The sequence below is a fragment of the Prionailurus bengalensis genome, chromosome A2 (assembly GCF_016509475.1).
Source record: "Prionailurus bengalensis isolate Pbe53 chromosome A2, Fcat_Pben_1.1_paternal_pri, whole genome shotgun sequence".
Lineage (NCBI taxonomy): Eukaryota > Metazoa > Chordata > Mammalia > Carnivora > Felidae > Prionailurus > Prionailurus bengalensis.
The window spans coordinates 7,332,320-7,355,695 of record NC_057348.1 but is presented as its reverse complement, the minus strand read 5'-3'; the positions used below and the strand labels follow the sequence as shown (position 1 = coordinate 7,355,695).

Here is a 23,376-nt window from a genome sequence, read left to right as displayed (position 1 = left end):
AATACCAAGTAGTGCGATCAGTGGATCACAGGGTGGTTCTACTTTTAACATTCTGAGGACCCTCCATACTGGCTGTACCAGCTCTTCAGACTGGCAGTTTGCATTCCCACCAAAGTGTACAAGAATTCTCCTTTCTCTGTGTTCTCAGAGAAAGGCAAAATTTTCAATACACAGTCTTGTGACAATTTTATGTTCATGGTGGATGAGACAAAATTAGACATATTGGTAACAAAAAGAAAAGCCAATTCTAAATGGATTAAGCACATGAATGAGAAACAAAGTATAAAAATTTGGGAATTCAAGACAGGTGAACATATTTATGACCACAGAGTAAAAGAAAATTTTGGAAACAAAATTAGCTATGCTCAAATTAAGAAATCTTTCTTTGGGGTGTCTGGGTGGCTCAGTCCATTAAACATCCAACTCTTGATTTCGGCTCAGGGTCGTGAGATCAAGGCACACACAGGGCTCCTCATTGGGTGTGGAGCCTGCTTAAGATTCTCTCTCTTCTCCTTCTCCCCAACTCCCCAGTTCGTGCTCTCTCTTAAAAAAAAAAAAAGATATTTTTCTTAAGATACTATATCAAAACTGAAAACACATTAAGTGGAAACTAATGCAATCTTGTTATTCATGAATGAGGAGTACCACATTGTTTAACAAAAGACTTCAAAATTATTTTAAAAGAACTATTAGAAAAATTAGCCAAAGCCATGACTGGTATTCCAACAAGGAGGAAAACAAATAGCCATAGTACTTGACAAGATGTTCATACCATCAGTAATAGGGAAAGGCAAATTAAACCACAGAGATATTGCACACTTTGGAAAAACATTGTAATTACCTAATAAGTTTGAACACTAATACACAATGAGTGAATAAAATAACAAAGGAATGACTCAGTAACAAAAGCTTTTATATATAGTTCAAAAATCAACTAAGGAGGGAAATACTTTGCTTTGGGATCTATACATAGGTAGTAAAACTTATGAAAAAAGCAAAGAAATGGTAGATTGGTGCCTTGATCTTAATTTCTGAAAGTGACTGAATAAAGACACAGGGAGATTAAAAACACTGAAAGAAAAGTTTACCACAGCCCAAAGGGTAGACAGCATGACTCCCCTTGAGGGTTCAGAATTGGTCTGAAGAAAGGAGAAAACACAGGCCACAGTCTTCATTGGGTTTCCACTGAAAGAGCAAGGTAGGGCTGAACAGAATTGGCTAGTTTGACTAATGCCACCAGATTTTGGGTCATAGGCAATGTATCTGGTTTTCTGGTATCTGGCCCTAGGTTGACTTAGGTAGGAGAAATACTGGCTTTGCATGTAAGAGTTAAAGGAGGTTGGGGATATTGGATACTGGATGATTTGGTTTCCACAAGAAAGAAGTGTTCCTGACCAAGTTGTTTACTATCTTTAGGGATTAGCCAGACCTGAAGGAACAGTATCTTCCTGGACAGATTGATCCCTAAAGTGTCAAAGCATCATAAACACAGAGAAAAAGAGAACATGATTAAGGCAACTGATCTTCTGATGGTTCGATAGTAAGGAAACTTTGGGGTGATGGTAGTGGTGATTATCCGAGAGTATGGCTTAAGTTGCCATGGAATACATGGAAAACATTATGGGAGTATAAGAAGTCCTTGTAGGCTAGCCCATAACCAAGGTCTCTACTAAATCTGGTAGGTACTATGTAAAGATATGAAATTATTTTGTGGACTCTAACAATATCTTTGTGGACTTATAAAGTGTGCATTTGACAATATTCAAGGCGGCAGGCTTGGCAGTTACACTGTTGGAGGCCATGAGCTAATGATAATAAAATAGATGTAAAGATTAGTATTTTGTGGTTGGTGATGCAGGGCAGGAGGTCATGGTGGAAAGGTGGAGGGCTGCCGTAGAAGGTGCTGGAGAGTGGTCTTCTTCCCACAGGGTTAAGAGGCAGACTAATAGGAGTGAGGTATCTCCTGGAAAAAAGTTATTTTTGGAATGACACAAATAGTTTTCTGTCAGATTCCCCTACAAGCATGGCAGCGTGGGGGTATGTTTTGGCAGAATGCAGGTATGCCTGGATAATGGGCTAAGCAGACTGCAAGCAGCTCAGGAACAAAACAGAATATCAAAAGAAGATCAGCAAAATTGTCCTTTGTCTACTTTCTGCATTAGGAGGGTCAGCCATGGATATTGCTGGTGCAGAAGCTCATGAACTGGGTGAAGTCATTTCTATTCAGGAGATCTTTGGAGGGAGTGATGTCATCTTAGGCCAGTATCCCTGCCAGCAATGAGATTCTGTGCACGGGTGATGCCATTTGGGATGTGGGCCTGGGGTATCCTTTCCCAGCAGATAACTACTTGGATATGGGTCTCAGCATTTGCTCTTTGGTTGAAACAATAAACTACCTCCAGGGTTTGGGCCTCCAGCCTGTAAAATGAAAGCACCCAGAACAGAAGTAATGAGAACAGTGAACAGAAGTATGGCTACGCTTGAAAGATTGTTTATGGAAGCTTAGGCTTAAATATTATCAGTGCTGCCTTGCTTATGAGAGAAGTTATGGTTCATGGGTCCTAAGAGGGTATACACCTTGGATGTGACCTCCAGGCCTTATGTGGTGGGAACAAGATAGAACATTTACAAAGACAGTTTAAAGATCAGGGCAAGACAGAGATCAATTTAGGGGTCCACTTGTCAGACTGCAGTGTTATATCTGTTAAACTCAGTGTGATCTATCCGGGACATGAACGTTTTCTTGGATAGCTTTTCCAGGAGGTTAGTGTTGTGGATTTTGAGAAGTAAGATGTGATCAAACCTATTCCATAGTTCTGAATAGGTTCTGAATAGGTTCTACAGCATGGTGACTGCAATTAATACTATTGTACTACACACTTGAAAGTTGTTGACAGAGACTCTTCAATAGTCTCACAACAAAAAAAAGAAATAATTATGTGAAGTCATGTGGGTGTTAACTAACACTGTAAGTAATCATTTTGCAACAAAGAAGTCTATCAAATCAACATGTGCTCATTAAGCTTACACATTATTACGTATATTAATAAAGCTGGACGAAAAGTGAAATTACCATATTTGTTAGAAAGTAAACTCCTGTATTAATTCATTCAAATATTTATTATGTACCTATCATGAGCAAGGTGCAGTTTTAAGTATCTGAATTTTATCAGTGAACAAATATGGCCATTTCAGATGATACAGGAAGAATAAATTCATAGGCATACAGTCTCAAACTATGAAATACAGGAATATACTGGCTATTAAAAACAGTGAGAAACCTACAGCAAACAACTGTGAATGATGAAGTGGTAAGAGTGTCCTAGTAGAATTGTTAAGACTGTGTCTGTGTGTGTCTGTGTGTGTGTATTTAATTGAAGCACATTTGACATACCATGTTATATTAGTTTTAGGGGTAGAATATAGCAATTCAGCAATTCAGTACTGCATACGATGCCAAAGATAACTATAGTTACCATCTGTCCCCCAAATTATGACCATATTATTGACTATATTCTCTGTATTTTTCATTCCCATTGACTTATTTGTAACTATAAATTTAAAGTAGGCTCCACACCCAGTGTGGGGTTTGAACTCATGACCCTGAGATCAAGAGTCAGATGCTCTACTGAGCCAGCCAGGTGCCCTGTAACTAAAAATTTTAATCTTAATCTCCACACCCCCCCCCCCCCCGCCATGTATCATGCCCATCTCCCAACATCCTCTGTTCTAGCAACCAATCTGTATTGCGTGTTTATGAAACTTTGTTTTGTGTTCACTGATTCCACATGTAAGTGAAATCACTTAATATCTGCCATTCTCTGACTTATCCCACTTAGCAATATCCTTTAGGTCCATCTGTGCTGTCATGAATGACAAGATTTCATTTTTTATGGCCAAGTAATATTTCATTGTGTGTATGTGTGTGTAACACATATACCAAATCTCTTTCATCTACTGATGGACAGTAAGGTTACATCCATACTTTAGTTACTATAAATTATGCTGCAGTGAACATAGTGGTGCAGATACATTTTAAAAATCTGATCACTTTCCCTGAGTAAATACCCAGCAGTGGAATTACTGGATCATATTCTATTTTTATTGAATTTTTTGAGAAACCACTATACAATTTTCCACAATGGTTTCACCAATTTATATTCTTACCAACAGTGCACAAGGGCGCTCTTCTTGCCACATCCTTGTCACCACTTATTATTTCAGTATTTTTGATGACAGCTATTCTGACTGGTGTGAGGTGATATCTCATTGTAGTTTTGGTCTGCATTTCCCTGATGATTACTGATGTTGAGCATTTTTTTGAGCCTGTTGGCCATCTGTAAGTCTTTAGAAAAATGTCTGTTCAGGGACTCTGCCCATTTTTAAATTAGATTTTTTGTTGTTGTTGAGTTTTAGGAGTTCCTTATACATTTTAAATATTAACCCTGTATGAAATGTCACTTGCAAGTATCTTCTCCCATTCACTAGATTGTCCTTGCATTTTATTGATGGTTTCCTTTACTGTGCGATAGATTTTTAGTTAGATGCAGTCCCAATAATTCATTTTCACTTAATGTTTTTCTTGCCTGGGAGATATATCCAGAAAATAGTTGCTAAGGCCTATGTTCAAGAGATTACTGCCTCTGTTTTCTTTCAGGAGTTTTATGGTTTCAAGTCTCACATTTGGTCATTTATCCATTTTGAGTTTATGTTTGTGTATGGTGTAAGAACATGGTCATTTCATTCGTTTGCATGTAGCTGTACAGTTTTCCAAACACCATTTTGAAGAAACTGTATTTTCCTCTCTGTATATTCTTGTTATCTTTATTGTACATTAATTGACCATTGAAGTGTGGGTTTGTTTCTGGCCTCTACATTTTGTTCCTTTGATCTATGTTTCTCATTTTGTGCCAGTATTATACTGTTTTGATGAGTACAGCTTTGTAGAATAGCTTATAGCCTGGGATTGTGATACTCCAGCTCTGTTCTTTCTCAAGGTTGCTTTGACAATCTTCATGGGATCTTTGTGGTTCCATACAAATTTTAGTATTATTTGTTCCAATTCTGTGAAAAAATACTGTTGGTATTTTCATAGGGACTACAATGAATCTGTAGATTGCTCTGGGTAATATGGACATTTTAACAATATGAATTTTTCCATGCCATGAGCATGGTCGATCTTTCCATTTCTTTGCTTTACCTTCAATTTCTTTCATCAATGTCTTACAGTTTTCAGAGTATAGGTCTTTATCCTTCTTGGTTTAACTTATTCCTAGGTATTTTATACTTTTAAAACAAGTTTTTATTAAAATTTCAGTTAACATAGTGATTTATTAGTTCCAATTGCTCAATATAGTGATTCCACAATTCCATATATCACCTGGTGCTCATCACAAGTATACTAATCTCCACTACCTATTTAAACCCATCCCTCCAACCCCATTCCCTCCTCTGGTAACTATCAGTTTGTTCTCTATAGTTAAGAGTCTATTTCTTCATTTGCCTCTCTTTTTCCCTTTGCTTGTTTTATTTCTCAAATCTCACGAGTTAAATCATATGGTACTAAATGATCTTTCTCTTATTTTGCAGATTTCATTTTTAATGGCTGAGAAATATTCCACTGTATATACATATATCACATCTTTTTTTTTTTTTTAAGTTTAAAAAACTGGGGTGCCTGGGTGGCCTAGTCAGTTAAGCATCTGAGTCTTGGTTTCAGCTCAGGTCATGATCTCACAGTTTGGGAGTTTGAGCCCTGCATTGGGCTATGTGCTGACAGTGTAGAACCTGCTTGGGATCCTCTCTCTCTCCCTCTCACTGCCCCTCTGCTCGCACTGTCTCTGTCTCCCTCCTTCCCTCCCTCCCTCTCAATGCCCCTCTGCTTGCACGGTCTGTCTCAAAAAAAAAAAAAAAAGTTAAAAAAATTTTAACATAATCTCTACACCCAACATGGGGCTCAAACTCACAACCCTGAGACCAAGAATCACATGCTGTACTACTAAGCCAGCCAGGTACCCCTACACCATGTCTTCTTTATTCATTCATCAGTTGGTGTACATTTGGGCCGTTGCTCTAATTTAGCTACTGTAGATAATGCTACTATAAACACTGAGGTGCATGAATACCTCTGAATGAGTATTTTTCTGTTCTTTGAGCAAATACCTAGTAATGCCAAATGCTGGATTGTAAGGTAATTCTATTTTTAAGTTTTTTGAGTACTCTCCATGCTGTTTTCCAGAGTGGCTACACTAGTTTGCATTCCCACCAACAATGCAAGAGGGCTCCCCTTTCTCTGCATCCTTGCCAACATCTGTTGTTTCTTGTATTGTTTTTAGCCATTCTGACAGGTGTAAGGTAATATCTCATTGTAGTTTTGATTTGTATTTCCCTTATGATTAGTGATGTTGAGCATCTTTTCATGTGTGTCTTGGCCATCTGTATGTCTCCTTTGGTATTTTATACTTTTGACTCAATTGTAAATGGAATTGGTTTACTTCATTTCTTTTTCTGCTACTTCATTATGAGCATATATAAATGCAAACATATTTCTGTATACTAATTTTGTACCCTGAAACTTCAATGAACTCATTTATTCTAATAGGTTTGGGTGGAACCTTTACAGTTTCCTATATATAGTATATCATCTGTAGTTAATTTTACTCTTCTCTAACAACTTGAATGCCTTTTATTTATGTTTCCTGTAGGATTGCTGTGGATAGGACTTCCAGGTAGTACTATGTTGACAAAACAGTGAGGACGATATCCTTGTCTTATTCCTGATCTCAGAACTTTCAGTTTTTCACCATTTAATATGTTACCTGTGGGTTTTTCATATATATAGCCTTTACTACATTATGTTTTCTCTAAACCCACTTTGAGTTTTTAACATGAGCAAACGTTCAGTTTTGTCAGACACTTCTTTTTGCATCTATTGAGATGACCATATATATTGCTTTTATTTTTTAAATTTTATTTATAATTTACATCAAACTTAGCATATAGTGCAACAATGATTTCAGGAGCAGAATCCAGCGATTCATCCTCTACATATAACACCTAGTGTGCTCATCCCAACAAGTGTCCTCCTTAATGCCCCCTGCCCATTTATCCCTTTCCCACACCCCCAACCCCTCCAGCAACCCTTTGTTCTCTGCATTTAAGAATCTCTTATGTTTTGTCCCCCTCCCCGTTTTTATATTTTTGCTTCCCTTATGTTCATCTGTTTTGTATCTTAAAATCCACATATGAGTGAAGTCATATATTTGTATTTCTTTAATTTTGCTTAGCATAATACACACTAGTTCCATGTTGTTGCAAATGGCAAGATTTCATTATTTTTGATTGCTGGGTAGTATTTCATTGTGTATATGTGTGTGTGTGGAGATATATATATATATATATATATATATATATATATATATCTCACATCTTTATCCATTCATCAGTTGATGGACATTTGGGCTCTTGCCATACTTTGGCTATGGTCGACAGTGCTTCCTTCTATAAACCTTGGGGTACATGTGCCCCTATGAATCAGCACTCCTGTATCCTATGGATAAATACCTAGTAGTGCAATTGCTGGGTCATAGGGTAGTTCTATTTTTAATTTTTTGAGGAACCTCCAGACTGTTTTCCAGAGTGGCTGCACCAGTTTGCATTCCCACCAGCAGTGCAAAAGAGCTCCTCTTTCTCTGCATCCTTGCCAACATCTGTTGTTGCCTGAGTTGTTCATTTTAGCCATTCTGACAGGTGTGAGGTGGTATCTCATTTTGGTTTTGCTTTGTATTTCCCTGATGATGAGTGACGTTGAGCATCTTTACATGTGTTAGCCATGTGGAGGTCTTCTTTGGAAAAGTGTCGATTCATGCCTTTTGCACATTTCTTCACTAGATTATTTGTTTTTTGGGTGCTGAGGTTGATAAATTCTTTATAGATTTTGGATACTAATCCTTTATCGATATGTCATTTACAAACATCTTCTCCCATTCTGTCGATTGCCTTTTAGTTTTGCTGATTGTTTCCTTTGCCATGCAGAAGCTTTTCATCTTGATGAGGTCCCAATAGTTCATTTTTGCTTTTGTCTCCCTTGCCTCCTGAGACATTTGAGTAGGAAGTTGGTGTGGCCAAGGTCAAAGAGGTTTTTGCCTCCTTTCTACTCCAAGATTTTTTTTTTAATTTTTTTTAACGTTTTTATTTATTTTGAGACAGAGAGAGACAGAGCATGAACAGGGGAGGGTCAGAGAGAGGGAGACACAGAACCTGAAACAGGCTCCAGGCTCTGAGCTGTCAGCACAGAGCCCGACACGGGGCTCGAACTCACGGACCCGCAAGATCATGACCTGAGCCGAAGTCGGCCGCTTAACCGACTGAGCCACCCAGGCGCCCCTCTACTCCAAGATTTTGATAGCTTCCTATTTGCACTTAGGTCTTTCATCCATTTTATTTTTGTGTATGTGTAAGAAAGCGGTGCAGGTTCATTCTGCATGTCGCTATTCAGTTTTCCCAACACCATTTGCTGAAGAGACAGTCTTTATTCCATTGGATATTCTTTCCTGCTTTGTCAAAGATTAGTTGGCCATATATTTGTGGGCCCACTTCTGGGTTCTCTATTCTGTTCTATTGATCTATGTGTGTTTTTGTGCCACGATCATATTGCTTTTAGCCTTAATTTTGTTTATTCTTGCATACCTGGAATTTTTAATCACACTTGACCTTGGCAAATTATACTTTTAATGTATTATTTAATTCTGTTTGCTAATAATGAGGATTTTGCATCTATATTCATCAAGGATAATGGCCTTATGGTTCACGGGTTTGTTTTGTTAGTGTCTTTGGTTTTCATATCCAGGTAATGCTGGCTGCCGCCATCATCATCATCATCAATCCTGGCCTTTTTTTTTAATGTTTATTTATTCTTGAGAGACAGACAGAGACAGCATGTGAGTGGGGGAGGTTCAGGGAGAAAGAGAGATGCAGAATCTGAAGCAGGCTCCAGGCTCTGAGCTGTCAGCACAGAGCCTGATGTGGGGCTCGAACTCACAAACTGAGATCATGACCTGAACTGAAGTCAGATGCTTAACTGAGCCACCCAGGTGCCCCATTAATGCTGGCCTTTTAGAATGAATTTGGAACTTTTCTTTTTTCCTTACTTTTTGGAAGAGTTTTGGAAGGAAAGGTATTAACTCTTCTTTATTTTTAAAAAATGGTTACTTATTGGGGTGCCTGGGTGGCTCAGTCGGTTAAGCATCCGACATTAGCTCAGGTCATGATTTCGCAGTTCAGGAGTTCAAAGTCCCAGTTGGGCTCTGTGCTGACAGCTCAGAGCATGGAACCTGCTCCAGTTTCTGTGTCTCCTTCTCTCTCTGCTCCTCCCCTGCTTGCACTCTGTTTATTCATTCTTGAGAGAAACATTAAAAAAAATTTTTTTAATGGTTATTTATTTAGAGAATATGCATGTGAATGCGAGAATCCCATGTAGGCTCCCGCTCAGCACAGAGGCTGACATAGGGCTTGATGTCACAACTGTGAGATCATGACCTGAGCTGATACCAAGTCAGTTGCCCAACTGACTGAGTCACCCAAGCGCCCTGAACTCCTCTTCAAATGTTTGGTAGAATTCCCTTGTAAAGCATTCTGGTCCTGGATTTTTGTTTGTTGGGAGTTTTCTGATTACCAATACAATTCTGTTAGTGTTAACCTCTTCAGATTTCCTATTTCTTCCTGACTCAGTCTTGGAAGACATATGTTTCCAGAATTCTATACATGTTTTCTAGGTTATAAAATTTGTTAGCATATAGTATTTCCGATGTCTCTTAATGATCTTTTGTATTTCTGTGGGGCCAGTTGTTACTTCTCCCATTCAATTTCTGATTTTAAGTCCTTTTTCTTGATGAGTCTGGCTAAAGGTTCTTCATTTTTAATTTTTCAAAGAACCAGCTCTTGGTTATATTGATATTTTCTATGTTTTTAGTCCCTGTTCATTTGTTTCTGCTCTGGTCCTTATTATTCCCTTCCTTCTACCAGCTCTGGGCTTTGTGTTCTTCTTTTCCTAATTGCTTTAGATGTGTGATTACATTTATTTGAAATTTTCATTTCTTGAGGTAGGCCTGTATCATTCATTATAAACTTCCCTCTTAGCACTACTCTTACTATGTCCCAAAGATTTTGAAGCATTGTTTGCATTTTTATTTTCTTTGGGTACTTTTAAATTTTCTTCTTTCATTTCTTAATTGACCCAATGCTTGCTTAGTAGCATTGTCAGCCACCACGTTTGTGTTTTTGTACAGTTGCTTTCTTGTAATTACTAATTTTATACCATTGTGGTCAGAAAAGATGTTTGATAGGATTCCAATCTTCTGAAACTTACTGAGACTTGTTTTGTGGCCTAACAGGTGATGTATCTTGGAGAATGTTCCATGTGCACTTGAAAAGAATGTATAGTCTGTTTTTGGATGGACTATTCTGTATACATCTGGCCTAATGTATTATTCAAAGCCACCATTTCCTTAATAATTTTGTCTGATCTATCCATTGATATGTGAGGTGGCAAAGTCCCCTACTGCTATCATATTACTGTCGATTTCTTTGTTTACGTCTGTTAATATTTATATATTTAGGTGCTCCTATGCCAGGTGCATAGATATTTACAACTGTTATACCCTCTTGCTGAATTGGTATCTTTGCCATTATGTAATGTCCTCCTTTGTCTCATTATAGTGCTTGTTTTTGTTTTTTTTTTTTAATTTTTTTTTTCAACGTTTATTTATTTTTGGGACAGAGAGAGACAGAGCATGAACGGGGTAGGGGCAGAGAGAGAGGGAGACACAGAATCGGAAACAGGCTCCAGGCTCTGAGCCATCAGCCCAGAGCCCGATGCGGGGCTCGAACTCACGGACCGCGAGATCGTGACCTGGCTGAAGTCGGACGCTTAACCGACTGCGCCACCCAGGCGCCCCATAGTGCTTGTTTTAAAGTCTATTTTGTAATGCTACCCCAGCATGTTTCTCTACTGAACATTTGCATGGAACATATTTTTTTTTTCAAAGTAAGCTCTATGTGCAACATGGGGCTCAAAGGCATGACCCCAAGATCCAGAATCACACACGCCACTGAGCCAGCCAGGAGCCTCTGGAACATATTTTTCCACTTCATTTTCAGTCTGAATGTATGTCTAGGTCTGAAGCCTCTTATATGCAATATACAGATGGGTCTTATTCATTCATTCATTCCATTCCATTCAGTTCAGTCATACTATGTCTTCTGATTGGAGCACTTAGATCATTTGCATTTAAAGTAATTATTGGTAGCTATGTGCTTACTCCCATTTTGTTGTTTTCTGACTGTTTTTGTACTTCTTTTACTCTCTTCCCTTGTGATTTCTATCTTTCTACTTTAGTGTTATGTTTGGATTCCTTATTTTTTGTGTATCTATAAGTTTTTCCTTGTGATTACCATGAGATTAATAATAGCGTCCTACATATATAGTGGTCTATATTGATCAGTTAAGTCCAAACACATTCTAAAAGCAGTAAATTTTTACTCCCCCTTCCCTCATTTTATGTATATGATGTATATATGTACATATACATATGTAAATATATGTATATATTTATGTATGTATATGACATCTTTTGTTTTGAGTCCTTTGGCTAATGCTTATAGATATAATTGATATTTTCTGTTTTAACCTCTATACTGGCTTTACAAGTGATAATCAATTATGTTTATTGTATGTTTACTTTTACTTGTTAAAAGTTTTTCCTTTTACTTCTCATTATGTCCTTTTCTTTCCACTCAGAGTTCCCTTTAACATTTCTTCTAAGTACATTTAACTTTTATTTTTGTTGGAAACTCTCTCCTATTCTGAATGATAACCTTGCTGGGTATAGTATTCTTGGTTGTAGGGGTTTTCCTTTCAGCACCTTGAATGTATTATGCCATTCCTTTCTGGCCTGTAGTTTCTGCTGAAATTCAGCTGAGAGCCTCATGGGGTTTCCCTCATATATAATGGTTTTCTCATCTCTTTCTTTAAAAATTCTCTTCGGGGCGCCTGGGTGGCTCAGTCGGTTAAGCTGCCGACTTCGGCTCAGGTCATGATCTCTCGGTCTGTGAGTTCGAGCCCCGCGTCGGGCTCTGTGCTGACAGCTCAGAACCTGGAGCCTGTTTCGGTTCTGTGTCTCCCTCTCTCTGACCCTCCCCCGTTCATGCTCTGTCTCTGTCTCAAAAATAAATAAATGTTAAAAAAAACTTTTTTTTAAAAATAATAAAAATTCTCTTTATCCTTTTTGCCACAGTAAGTATTACATGTCTTGGTGTGGGCATTGCTGGGTTCATCTTTTTTGGGGCTCCCTGTCCTTCCTAGACCTTGATGTCTGTTTCATTCCCCAGGTTAGGGAACTTTTCATTCATAATTTCTCCAAATAAGCTTTCTACCTCTGTGTTTCCTTTGGGACCTCTATAATGCAAATGTCTGTACAACTGATGCTGTCTCAGAGCTGTCCTCGTATCTTTTTTTTTTTTTTTTTTTTAGTTTTTTAAAAAAAGTTTATTTAAGGGGCGCCTGGATGGCTCAATTGGTTGAGCAGCCGACTTCAACTCAGGTCATGATCTCACAGTTCATGAATTCAAGCCCCATATTGGGCTCTGTGCTTAGAGCTCATAGCCTAGAGCTTGCTTTGGATTCTGTGTGTGTCTCTCTCTCTGTCCCTCCCCTGCTTGTGCCCTCTCTCTCAAAAATAAACATTAAAAATAAATAAAATTGGGGCGCCTGGGTGGCGCAGTCGGTTAAGCGTCCGACTTCAGCCAGGTCACGATCTCGCGGTCTGTGAGTTCGAGCCCCGCGTCGGGCTCTGGGCTGATGGCTCAGAGCCTGGAGCCTGTTTCCGATTCTGTGTCTCCCTCTCTCTCTGCCCCTCCCCCGTTCATGCTCTGTCTCTCTCTGTCCCAAAAATAAATAAACGTTGAAAAAAAAAAAAAATTTAAAAAAAAAAAAAAAATAAATAAAATTAAAAGGTTTGATGGCCGAGGCATCCATTTCAAAGAGGCATCCACTGGAAAGATGGCTACCAGAGTAAACATATTACCAGCTATATGACTGAAGAGCCAGGCCACCTCTTCTGACTGAAGCCCCTTTATTTTAGAAACACGGTTCGGGGCGCCTGGGTGGCGCAGTCGGTTAAGCGTCCGACTTCAGCCAGGTCACGATCTCGCGGTCCGAGAGTTCGAGCCCCGCGTCAGGCTCTGGGCTGATGGCTCAGAGCCTGGAGCCTGTTTCCGATTCTGTGTCTCCCTCTCTCTCTCTGCCCCTCCCCCATTCATGCTCTGTCTCTCTCTGTCGCAAAAATAAATAAACGTTGAAAAAAAAAATTTTTAGAAACACGGTTGATTTCTCCATACTTCAAAATTCCTACTCTTATGTCTGAAATCCACCAATAAAGAATAAGCCTGTGAAAGACAGGCCCCCACCCTCAAGTCCGATAAAACAAGAATGCCAGGCCATTGCATTTTCTCTCTTCTACCTGAGACCCTGCTGTGTGGCCTCAGGTGAGCTGTATAATTTCTAGGTCTTCTTTCTTGATGGTTATTGCTGAAGGGTGCCTTGCAACCCCAAGGGCCAGTCCAACTAGAATATTGGTTATTGAAAGGCTGAGACCAGCACAAAACAACTGGCATAGCCAGCAGGACTACAGTATTGCCCTTGCAATTAACCGAGGAATATCTTTTACCTTCAGCTTGCTTACTAACCACCTCACTCAGGAGGGTAACAGCATCTGGGAGTGGAGTACCACTTGCCAGAGGTCTGCTGCCCCGCTATGTGATTTTGCATCCTGCTTCGCCACTGTCCTACCAGCGGGTTCTGGCCCAAAGGTTGCAGTCATCCAACAATCTCCCCAGGGCAGGTGTTCAAGGCCATATGATTTAAAGAAACTACCAGACCATAAGGGCCTTCATGGACTAATACTGTGCATAAGGGTCCTCCCTCCACACCTTAAGGCCAAAGAGAGTTAAGGAGGGTGAACTGGACTACAAGGCCACTGTCCCTGCCCAAGGAGAAGCTCTGAGCTAAAGGCACAAGGAAAGGATTCCTGTAGGTGAGGAGAATGGTACACCTCCATCTGTGACCACAGAACCAGCGGGTCATGCCAGGAGTGTGCATCCTAACACAGAAGAGTGAAACAGCCTTGTAACAGGAAACCAATGGCACCACCAGAAAGAAAATACAACAGGCGTATGGTTTCTGTGTCACCACTTCACTCTTTGTCTCCTGACCTGTTCCAACTCTGAAAAGGCCTTATTCAAAACTGAGTCTGGACAAGGACTGACAGACTGATTTTTTAAAAATGTTTACTTATTTATTTGAGAGACAGAAGGAGACAGAGAATCCCAAGCAGGCTCCGCACTGTCAGCCCAGAGCCTGATGCGGGGCTCAAGACTCATGAACTGTGAGATCATCACCTGAGCTGAAATCAAGAGTCGAACACTCAACTGACTGAGCCACCCAGGTGCCCCTGGAGAATTACTTTTTATGGGCCTAATTACAGGCGTTGCACTACTATACTTTATTTGGAGCACTAAACCAACAATCAAGAGGGACTAAAACTCCTAGAAGAAAACTTACATTTTCTATCCTTGCCCCTTAACGATGTAAATCTTACCATGCCTTTGAAATGTAAACACCACAGGAGGTAACAGGGTCTCTGTGTCTGTGTGTTTATGTATGTCTATGGATATATAGGTTTTTTTTTTTTCCTTTCTCTACCTCTTGATAGAATAGCCAAAATTAATTTGTAGAAGAGCTCTATTTAATTAGTTTAAGATTAAGTGCTTATAGGGCACCTGGGTGGCTCAGTTGGTTAAGTGTCTGACTTCGGCTCAGGTCATGATCTCACAGTCCGTGAGTTTGAGTCCCGTGTCGGGCTCTGTGCTGACAGCCCAGAGCCTGGAGCCTGCTTCAGATTCTGTGGCTCCCTCTCTCTCTGCCCCTCCCCTGCTCATGCTCTGTCTCTCTCAAAAATAAACAAAAACATTAAAAAAAAAAACTATTAGAATTAAGTGCTTATGAAGTATTCCTAAAACTCAAGAAATTTAGTTTCTATATGTCATTTCAGTTCACATGACATGGGGTTATTTTGGTAAATAAAACCTAGTTTACATTTGGCTTAATTAAAGCAGGCATGTCTTCAGAGTTATTAGCATTAAATATAATGTAGATAAATAACTTGTATTCTATCTGGGTTTAACAGTCAAATAAATTCATGCTATCTCTAAAGTGGGGAATCTAAACATAATTGTTGGGAACAAATGTTTGGATAGATGTAAATGGGATAAAAGTTCAGGCGAATTTTTCAGCAATAATTATGTGTTATGGTATGTCTATTTAAAAATAGTTTCCCAGGGCACCTGGGTGGCTCAGTTGGTTAAGTGTCTCACTTCGGCTCAGGTCATGATCTCATGGTTTGTGAGTTCGAGCCCCACATCAAGGTCTGTGCTCTCAGCAGAGTCTGCTTCGGATCCTCTGTCTCCCTCTCTTTGTCCCTCCCTTGCTCGTGCTCTCTCTCAAAAATAAATATTAAAAAAAAAAAAAAGTTTTCCAAATCTCTTTGGTAGCTTGAACTTTAAGAGTTTTGCTAAGTTATGGGTGCCTGGTTGGCTCAATTGGTAGAGCATGTGACTCCTGATCTTGGGGTTGTGAGCTGAAGCCCTACGGTGGGGGTAGAGTTTACTTAAAACAAAAACAAAAAACTTCTGCTTAAGTTAAAATAAATGATGGGAAATTCATTAAATATCTAGATCATCAAGATCATTTCCAAATAAGATAAAATACTGAAACATTAATTACTGAACACCAGCTTATCTACTTTTGGTTTTTCTTTCTTTTTTTTAATGTTTTGTTTTTGAGAGAGAGAGAGAGAGGGCAAACACCAGTGGGAGAGGGGCAGAGAGAGAGGGTGACATAGAATCTGAAGCAGGCTCCAGGCTCTGAGCTGTCAGCACAGACCCTGATCTGGGGTTCAAACTCATGAACTGCGAGATCATGACCTAAGCTGAAGTTGGACGCTCAACTGACTGAGCCACCCAGGTGCCCCTACTTTTGGTTTCTTATTACAGAGAAAGAAGATAGTTGGGGCTATTAGTAAACCTGTCTGTGCCACACTGAAAAACTGTGCTATTACAAAGTGTTTTGAGGAAGTATAAGCTTAACTCATAAATTTACCAATCTAAAGAATGCTGGTATACCACAATTTACAACTGCTTACTACTTCAAGTTTCTATAGGTATATTAATTAGAATTTTTAACCCACAGAAACCTGATTAAAATTACTAGAAATAATAAAGCAAGGTATGCAAGGAAGGTAGAATATTTCTTTGTGTATGAAAGGTATTAGGTATGACAATGCATGTTTGTTAAGGGAAATGAAAATAATTTTGTTTTAAGAAAAAAGAGGGGGGGCGCCTGGGTGGCGCAGTCGGTTAAGCGTCCGACTTCAGCCAGGTCACGATCTCGCGGTCCGTGAGTTCGAGCCCCGCGTCGGGCTCTGGGCTGATGGCTCAGAGCCTGGAGCCTGTTTCCGATTCTGTGTCTCCCTCTCTCTCTGCCCCTCCCCCGTTCACGCTCTGTCTCTCTCTGTCCCAAAAATAAATAAACGTTGAAAAAAAAAAAAAATTAAAAAAAAAAAAAAGAAAAAAGAGGGGAGCACCTGGATGGCTGAGCATCTGACTTTGGCTCAGGTCATGATCTCGTGGTTGGTGGGTTTGAGCCCCACATCAGGCTGTGTGCTGACAGCTCAGAGCCTGGAACCTGCTTTGGATTCTGTGTCTCTCTCTGTCCCTCTCTCTCAAAATAATAAACATTTTTGAAAAAATAGAAAATCTGAATGTAAAAAAGATAGTTGTAGAAGGTTTGTGAAAAAGGAATCTTGGGAAAAGAATTTTACGTGTGGTCAAACTGGCTAAGATTGGAGTGGATCTAATTAAAATTGTAAAAAGAATTTTACTATTAAAAAGTACACTGCTACAAAGTTAGAATTTGGTTTTCATAGATTACTGGTGTGCTCTTGATTAGAGATCACCGAAGTTTTTTGTGCTTTTAGTTTTAAATTTACCTTTTGAAAAAGTATAATTCTATGTTACAAAATAACTTATTGTGCTTCACGTTATCTTTGTCCTCAGGCCTTTGCTTAAGTAAACCTAGTCTTCTCAAGAGCTGAGTTTTGCTCATAAGTAAGTAACTTTCTATTTTTGGCTCTAAAATCTTTTATTGTCATTTTGGTTAAATGGATAATTAAGTATTGCTTCATAGTGAATTACCTTATTTGACCAACTGTTTTAAAACCTTGTTTTTAAGATTTTATTTTTAATCTCTACACCCAATGTAGGGCTGGAACTCACAACCCTGAATCAAGAGTCATATGCTCTAAGAATTGAGCCAGCCAGGCATCCCAAAACCTTTTGATATTTTTGACAAACTTTCCAAAATTCAAATTCTAAGTGAAGTCTTAATGTTGAACTCACCTGGCATTTTTCCAGAGGGCTCCTGGAACACCCCAAAAGATTTGTTCTGTTTCCTTATGAGAGAGAGATTAAACTAAATAGGTTAAATGGTATGTTAACCATATCAAATACATAATAAACCTTCTTAGGTTATACTGTGGGTAAATGTAATTAATACAAGTTATAACAAATACATTATTAATATAAGAAATTGTAAGAAATTCTTAAAAACCTGATATAAACTTGTATGCTGTTACTTATAATTCTAGCTATTATCTTAAAATGTGTCACAGAAATAACCAAATTTTCTGATAAATTTAATCAACTCTCTTTCATCTGACCTTAAAAATGGCAATGGTTAAAGTCTTCTTTCATTTATACATAGTTACTGTTTTACTGCACTGCTTTGCAAGTGTCTATAAAAGTCATTTTCAAGGAGATTCATGAAAAGGAATTTTTGACAAGTACAGATTTCTAATAACTGTAAGATCCTAAAACTGAACTGGGTAAAAATTTATAGAATTAATGGAAAAAGTGGATTCAAGCCAAACAATAAAAACATGAGGCACTGAATGAACTGTGAGTGTAATTATAATTTTTATGACATTTTATGTAAAACAGTTATAGTTCTTTCACGTTTTCATTTTTCCAGATTTAAGAAAACCTTTTTCTCTTAACCTATCAGCAACTTGGTAAGATATATACATTTGTGAACAAGGATGAAATATTTACCTTTTTTCTCCATAACTGATTTGTCCAGAATTTGGAAACTCTCAGTGGGCACTTTTATTTTCAGGGCAATATACTTATTTGCGTAGGTTCGTTAAGAATCTATTCCACTTGCACATAATGGGACACAATTGGAAACACTGGTTATTCTCACCAAGGCTTTAAGTAGAAAGTCATATTTGAGAATGATACTCATAGATTCAATTACCAGACAGCTTTAAGGAATTAAGATGGACTTTATGAAACCAATAAAGCCCCTCACAGGGGCACCTGGGTGGTTAAGTCAGTTAAGCATCCGACTTTGGCTCAGGTCATGACCTCACAGTCCATGATTTGAGCCCTGTGTTGGGCTCTGTGCTGACAGCTCAGGGCCTAGAGCCTGCTTCGGATTCTGTGTCTCCCTCACTCTCTCTGTCCCTCCCTCACTCATGTTCTGTCTCCATCTCTCTCTAAAAATAAATAAACATTAAAAAAAAACTTTTTTAAACAAAACAAGCCCCTTGGGAGAATTGGCCTGGTACCTTGCCTACAAGGCTCCCAACAGTCTTCCAGGTGAGTAAGGAAGATCACTTTCTGGCAAGCAAAGGAACTTCACTATATTTGGGGGATCTCAAGAAGAGAGGAATTCACCCAAACCTATAGGTATTGCCAAGTCTATGGCAAGTTCCTGCCTTGGCTTCTTAGCCTGAAGAGGCTTTTAAAAGTTACATCTCAGGGTGCCTGGGTAGCTCAGTTGGTTGAGCATCTGACTCTTGATTTCAGCTCAGGTCATGATCTCACGGCTTGTGGGTTCGAGCCCTACACAGAGCTCTGTGCTGACAGTGTGGAGCCTGCTTGGGATGTTCTCTCTCCCTCTCTCTCTGCCCCTCCCCTGCTCTCTCAAAAGTTCCATCAAAGCAGACTTAAAGGTGCCTATATGGTCAATCAGTATTCTTGCTGCACTTAAATAAACAAGCCAAATTTAATGAGACAAAACTTATTTCACAAATAAATTAGTGTTGTTTTAATTATCTGATACAAATAGGGGTAACTGTTTATAGAGAAAAAATTGCATTTCAGTAATACACCTCTGTGGGTATCAAATTCTAGTGTTGTTAATTGTCTTTAAGGTTTTGTTTCCTGTCTGTAAACTAGACTGGATACTAAATTCTTTTTGTTTCCTCCAGAATCTGGCTACAACTCTCCAAACGAACATTTCCAACTTTTCCCCCTACCCTTATAACTTGGAATCATTGAGAAATAAAACTGCCCTTGGCACAAAGCCACATCAGCTAAGGTGAGATAACCTGATAAAAAAGAGAAATCACCACAGCAGCGGGACCATCTTCATACCTGCTGCCATGTGGGCCACTCCGATCACCAGAGACCCTCAAATTGCAGACAAGTAAAATCCATCAGCTTAAATACTGCCTGCCCTCAGTGCATCTGAACATGCGCCAAGTCTGGCATCTAGAAATCTTGACTGGCTACCTTCAGCACTCAAAAACTGGGATTACAATCTACTCCAACCATTAACCTTTTTTATTTTCTTTTGTTTCCACAGAAATGTTTCTTACTAAATACCCAACTGCTTGTACCATATAGGCCTAACTTGGGTAACCCACCTGTATCACTGCCTCCTGAAATAAGACACAAACCTTTAACTGAACTAACCTATTCTCAGGACGAAGAGACTGGTTCAGTGAGATATGGAGCATCCATCAACTCAGGACAGGTTTAAACCTACTTATACCATATGGCCTCGAACAATTTAAATAGAACTATCATTCCATTTGTAACTAAGTGGATGGAACTAGAGGGTACTATGCTAAGTGAAATTAGTCAGAGAAAGACAAAAATCATATGACTTCACTCATATGAGGACTTTAAGATACAAAACAGATGGACATAAGAGAAGGGAAGCAAAAATAATATAAAAACAGGGAGGGAGGATGGGCTAAATGGGTCAGGGGCATTAAGGAATCTACTCCTGAAATCATTATTGCACCATATGCTAACTAACTTGGATGTAAAGTAACTAATAAAGGAAACTACAAAAACTCTTAAATGTATACCATGATTAATTTTCATAAAGTGAACAGACCTGTGTGATGATTCTACATGTTGATAGATAGATAGATAGATGATAGATAGAACGATTGAACAATCATTGGGGCAACTGGGTGGCTCAGTTGGTTGAGCAGCTGACTTCAACTCAGGTCATGATCTCGTGGTTTGTGATTTCGAGCCCCATGTTGGGTTCACCGCTGCCAGTGTAGAGCCCGCTCCAGATTCTCTGTCCCCTTCTCTCTCTCTGCCCCTCCCATGCTTGTATTCTCTCTCTCAAAAATAAACATTAAAAAAAAAAAAAGAATTCTCATATGACCCAACAATTTAACTTCTGGGAATTTATCCAAATAAATCAAAAACACTAACTGATAAAGATACGTGCACCCTCAAGTTCACTGCAGCATTATTTACAACAGCCACGATATGGGGACAACTTAAGTATTCACTAACAGATGAAGAAATAAGGAAAATGTGGTATATATACACAATGGAATACTATTCACTCATAAAAAGAAAGAAATCTTGCCATTTACAATATGGTCTTTGAGGTTTTATGCTAAGTGAAATAAGTAAAAAAAACACAAATACCATCTCACTGGTATGTGGAATCAAAAAAATCGAAACAAAAAACCACAACAAAGTTCAAACATCCAGAGAACAGATTGGTGGTTGCCAGAGGAGGGGGTGGGGGTTGAGTGAAATGGGTGAAAGGGTCAAAAGGTATAAACTTCTAGTTATAAAACAAGTCATGGGAATGGAATATACAGCATGGTGATGATAGTTAATAATACTGTATTTTATATTTCTTTCTTTTTAAGTTTATTTACTTTTGAGAGAGGGAGTGGGGGAGAGGTAGAGAGAGAGAGAATCCCAGGCAGGCTCTGTGCCGTCAGCGCAGAGTCTGATGCGGGGCTTGAACCCACAAACTGTGAGACCATGACCCAAGCCGAAATGAAGAGTCAGATGCTTAACTGACTGAACCACCCCGGCGCCTCTGTACTTTATATTTCAAAGTTGCTAAGAGTAAATCCTCAAAGTTCTCATCACACACAAAAAACACAACTTTGTAGCTATATATGGTGATAGATTTTAACTAAACTTAATGTGGTAGTCATTTCAAAATATATACAAATATTGGATCATTATGTCGTATCTGGAACTAATATGTCATATGTCAACCATACCTCGTAAGAAGCCTCTTGTTACATTTCCAAACATACTGAACTTCTCATTGATGAGGGATGTTCTTCACACTCACCCTGAGGAATACCTCTCTCCATTGTCCTCAACTCTTCTTGTTCCAACCATGAGATAAAAGTGTGTTTAAAGAGTTGATAACCTATTCATGGAGAAAGAGATCTTAATGGAAGAGAGACTCATGCAAGAGATAACCAACCTTCCTATGAGTCAGGTGTTTTATTACTCATGACAGCAATAAAATTATTTCAAATGAGATAAAAATGCAAATACAGGGGAGCCTGTCTGGCTCAGTTGGAAGAATGTGTTAACTCTTGAGTTCCGGATCATAGGTCTGAGCCCCACGTTGGGTGTAAAGATTACTGAAATAAATAAACTTAAAACAATTTTTTTTAATTAAAAAAATGCAAATATACTCTGTACCATGAAAAGACTGGTTCCCTCTGAGCCTGGAAACCCACATTCAGGCTTATACACACATTTACAACGCACTAACACTTTTATTGAGATAGGAAATAGAGTAAGGGCAACAAAGAGATTTTCACTTTCAGAGAGAAACCATTAACCAGTGGTTCCCAAATTTTAGTGTGCATCAGAATCACGTGGACTATTTGTTAAAAACAGATGACTGGGTCCCACTTGCCACCACTGTAACAGATGCCAGTGGAATGTGAGAATGTCCATTTCTAACAGAGACGGCGATACCGTCTGTCCAAAGACCACATTTTGACAGCACTCACACTGGATCAGAACACATCAGTGAAGCAACTGTGTGTCACTTGTGTTCAGATCTGACATCACCCATCCTGCAACACAATGAGGAAATAATATGTATCTGTTCAACAGCAGGCTATAGGAATAATGGCAGCCTCACCCACCGTACTCAGGTTCTGGGAGTTCTCCATCCAGTACTGCATCTCTGCATAAGGTTCTCTAAGAGGGGTCCAGAAAAGTCCATTCCTCCAAGGTGAAGTCCACAGGCACATCACCAAAGGTCACTGAATCCTAAATAACCACACATGTAATGGCCTGGATCAAGGAACATCATCAATGTTCACTGGAACAAGGATGAGAGCAACAGTAATACAGAGTTTCAAGGTCTCTCCTACTCCCAGGGTCAATGGTTCTAAATATTTTAAATACCTATACTCACTCCAGTCACATGGCTTCAATGGAAACTCTTAAACATGACCTGGTCTCACCACACCTGGACTCGGAGCTCTTTTCTTATTTCCCTCTAATGCAGCACATGCCCGAACACACTGTAGACACCTGATACATGGTCGTGAATGGATCAATTCTTTGAGAAAAGCACACCTCCATCTTCCATATCATCTGTGAGGGCACACAACGGATAAAAAAGGTCACCATCATGAGAGTCACGTTTAGTTAGTACTTACTGAAACGCTCAAATTATTTTCAGAGTATTCCCTTACCACCAATATGAAAGGTTCTATTCTGTGGGGAAATTCAATAGACACTCAGTCTTTGAGTGACTTTAAGAAGCTCTGGAGATCGGTCCACCTGGGAGGAAATGTGTCCATCTGGTGAATACAGATATGTCCTTTTGTACAAGGACATACTTTTTGCCTAGCCAAGAACAATCTCTCAGCCAGTCAGCCACCATCCTTCCTACTTTTCTCTTTTCCTCAGGAAGGCAGAAAGAAAACATAGAAGAAAACAAAGAAGCCACGTATACCCAGAGAGGACCATAATTCTCGCATTCACCTGCCTAGAAGTCTTTCTATTCTAGTGTGAAATTCCCAAAACTCTCAAGAAATCTCCCGCAAACACAGACTACTGCTATAGGATGCCAGCGTGGTCTCATCTCACCTAGAACTGAAAAGAGGATAGTGATCCATGCTGTCCGTGAGGAAAAGAGTAAGTCAATTTGACAGGGAAGGAAATTTA

General features: G+C 39.1%; 1 long non-coding RNA gene across 7 annotated transcripts in view; it reads right to left on the bottom strand.

Annotated features, from left to right (window-relative positions):
• Positions 1-599: 599 nt before the first annotated feature.
• The window catches only part of LOC122486835, a 33,349-nt gene continuing 10,572 nt past the window's right edge, over positions 600-23,376 (bottom strand). For 2 of the 7 annotated variants that reach the window (XR_006298244.1, XR_006298241.1), the window contains 6 exons: positions 22,619-22,800; positions 22,344-22,522; positions 21,453-21,607; positions 18,223-18,329; positions 17,512-17,564; positions 600-2,418 (listed from right to left, as the gene is read on the bottom strand). This is a non-coding gene — a long non-coding RNA (uncharacterized LOC122486835). Of the gene's footprint in view, positions 2,419-17,511; positions 17,565-18,222; positions 18,330-21,452; positions 21,608-22,339; positions 22,523-22,618; positions 22,801-23,376 lie in introns of all 7 variants that reach the window. The other 5 variants (XR_006298245.1, XR_006298243.1, XR_006298247.1 and 2 more) reach the window with 5 other exon arrangements.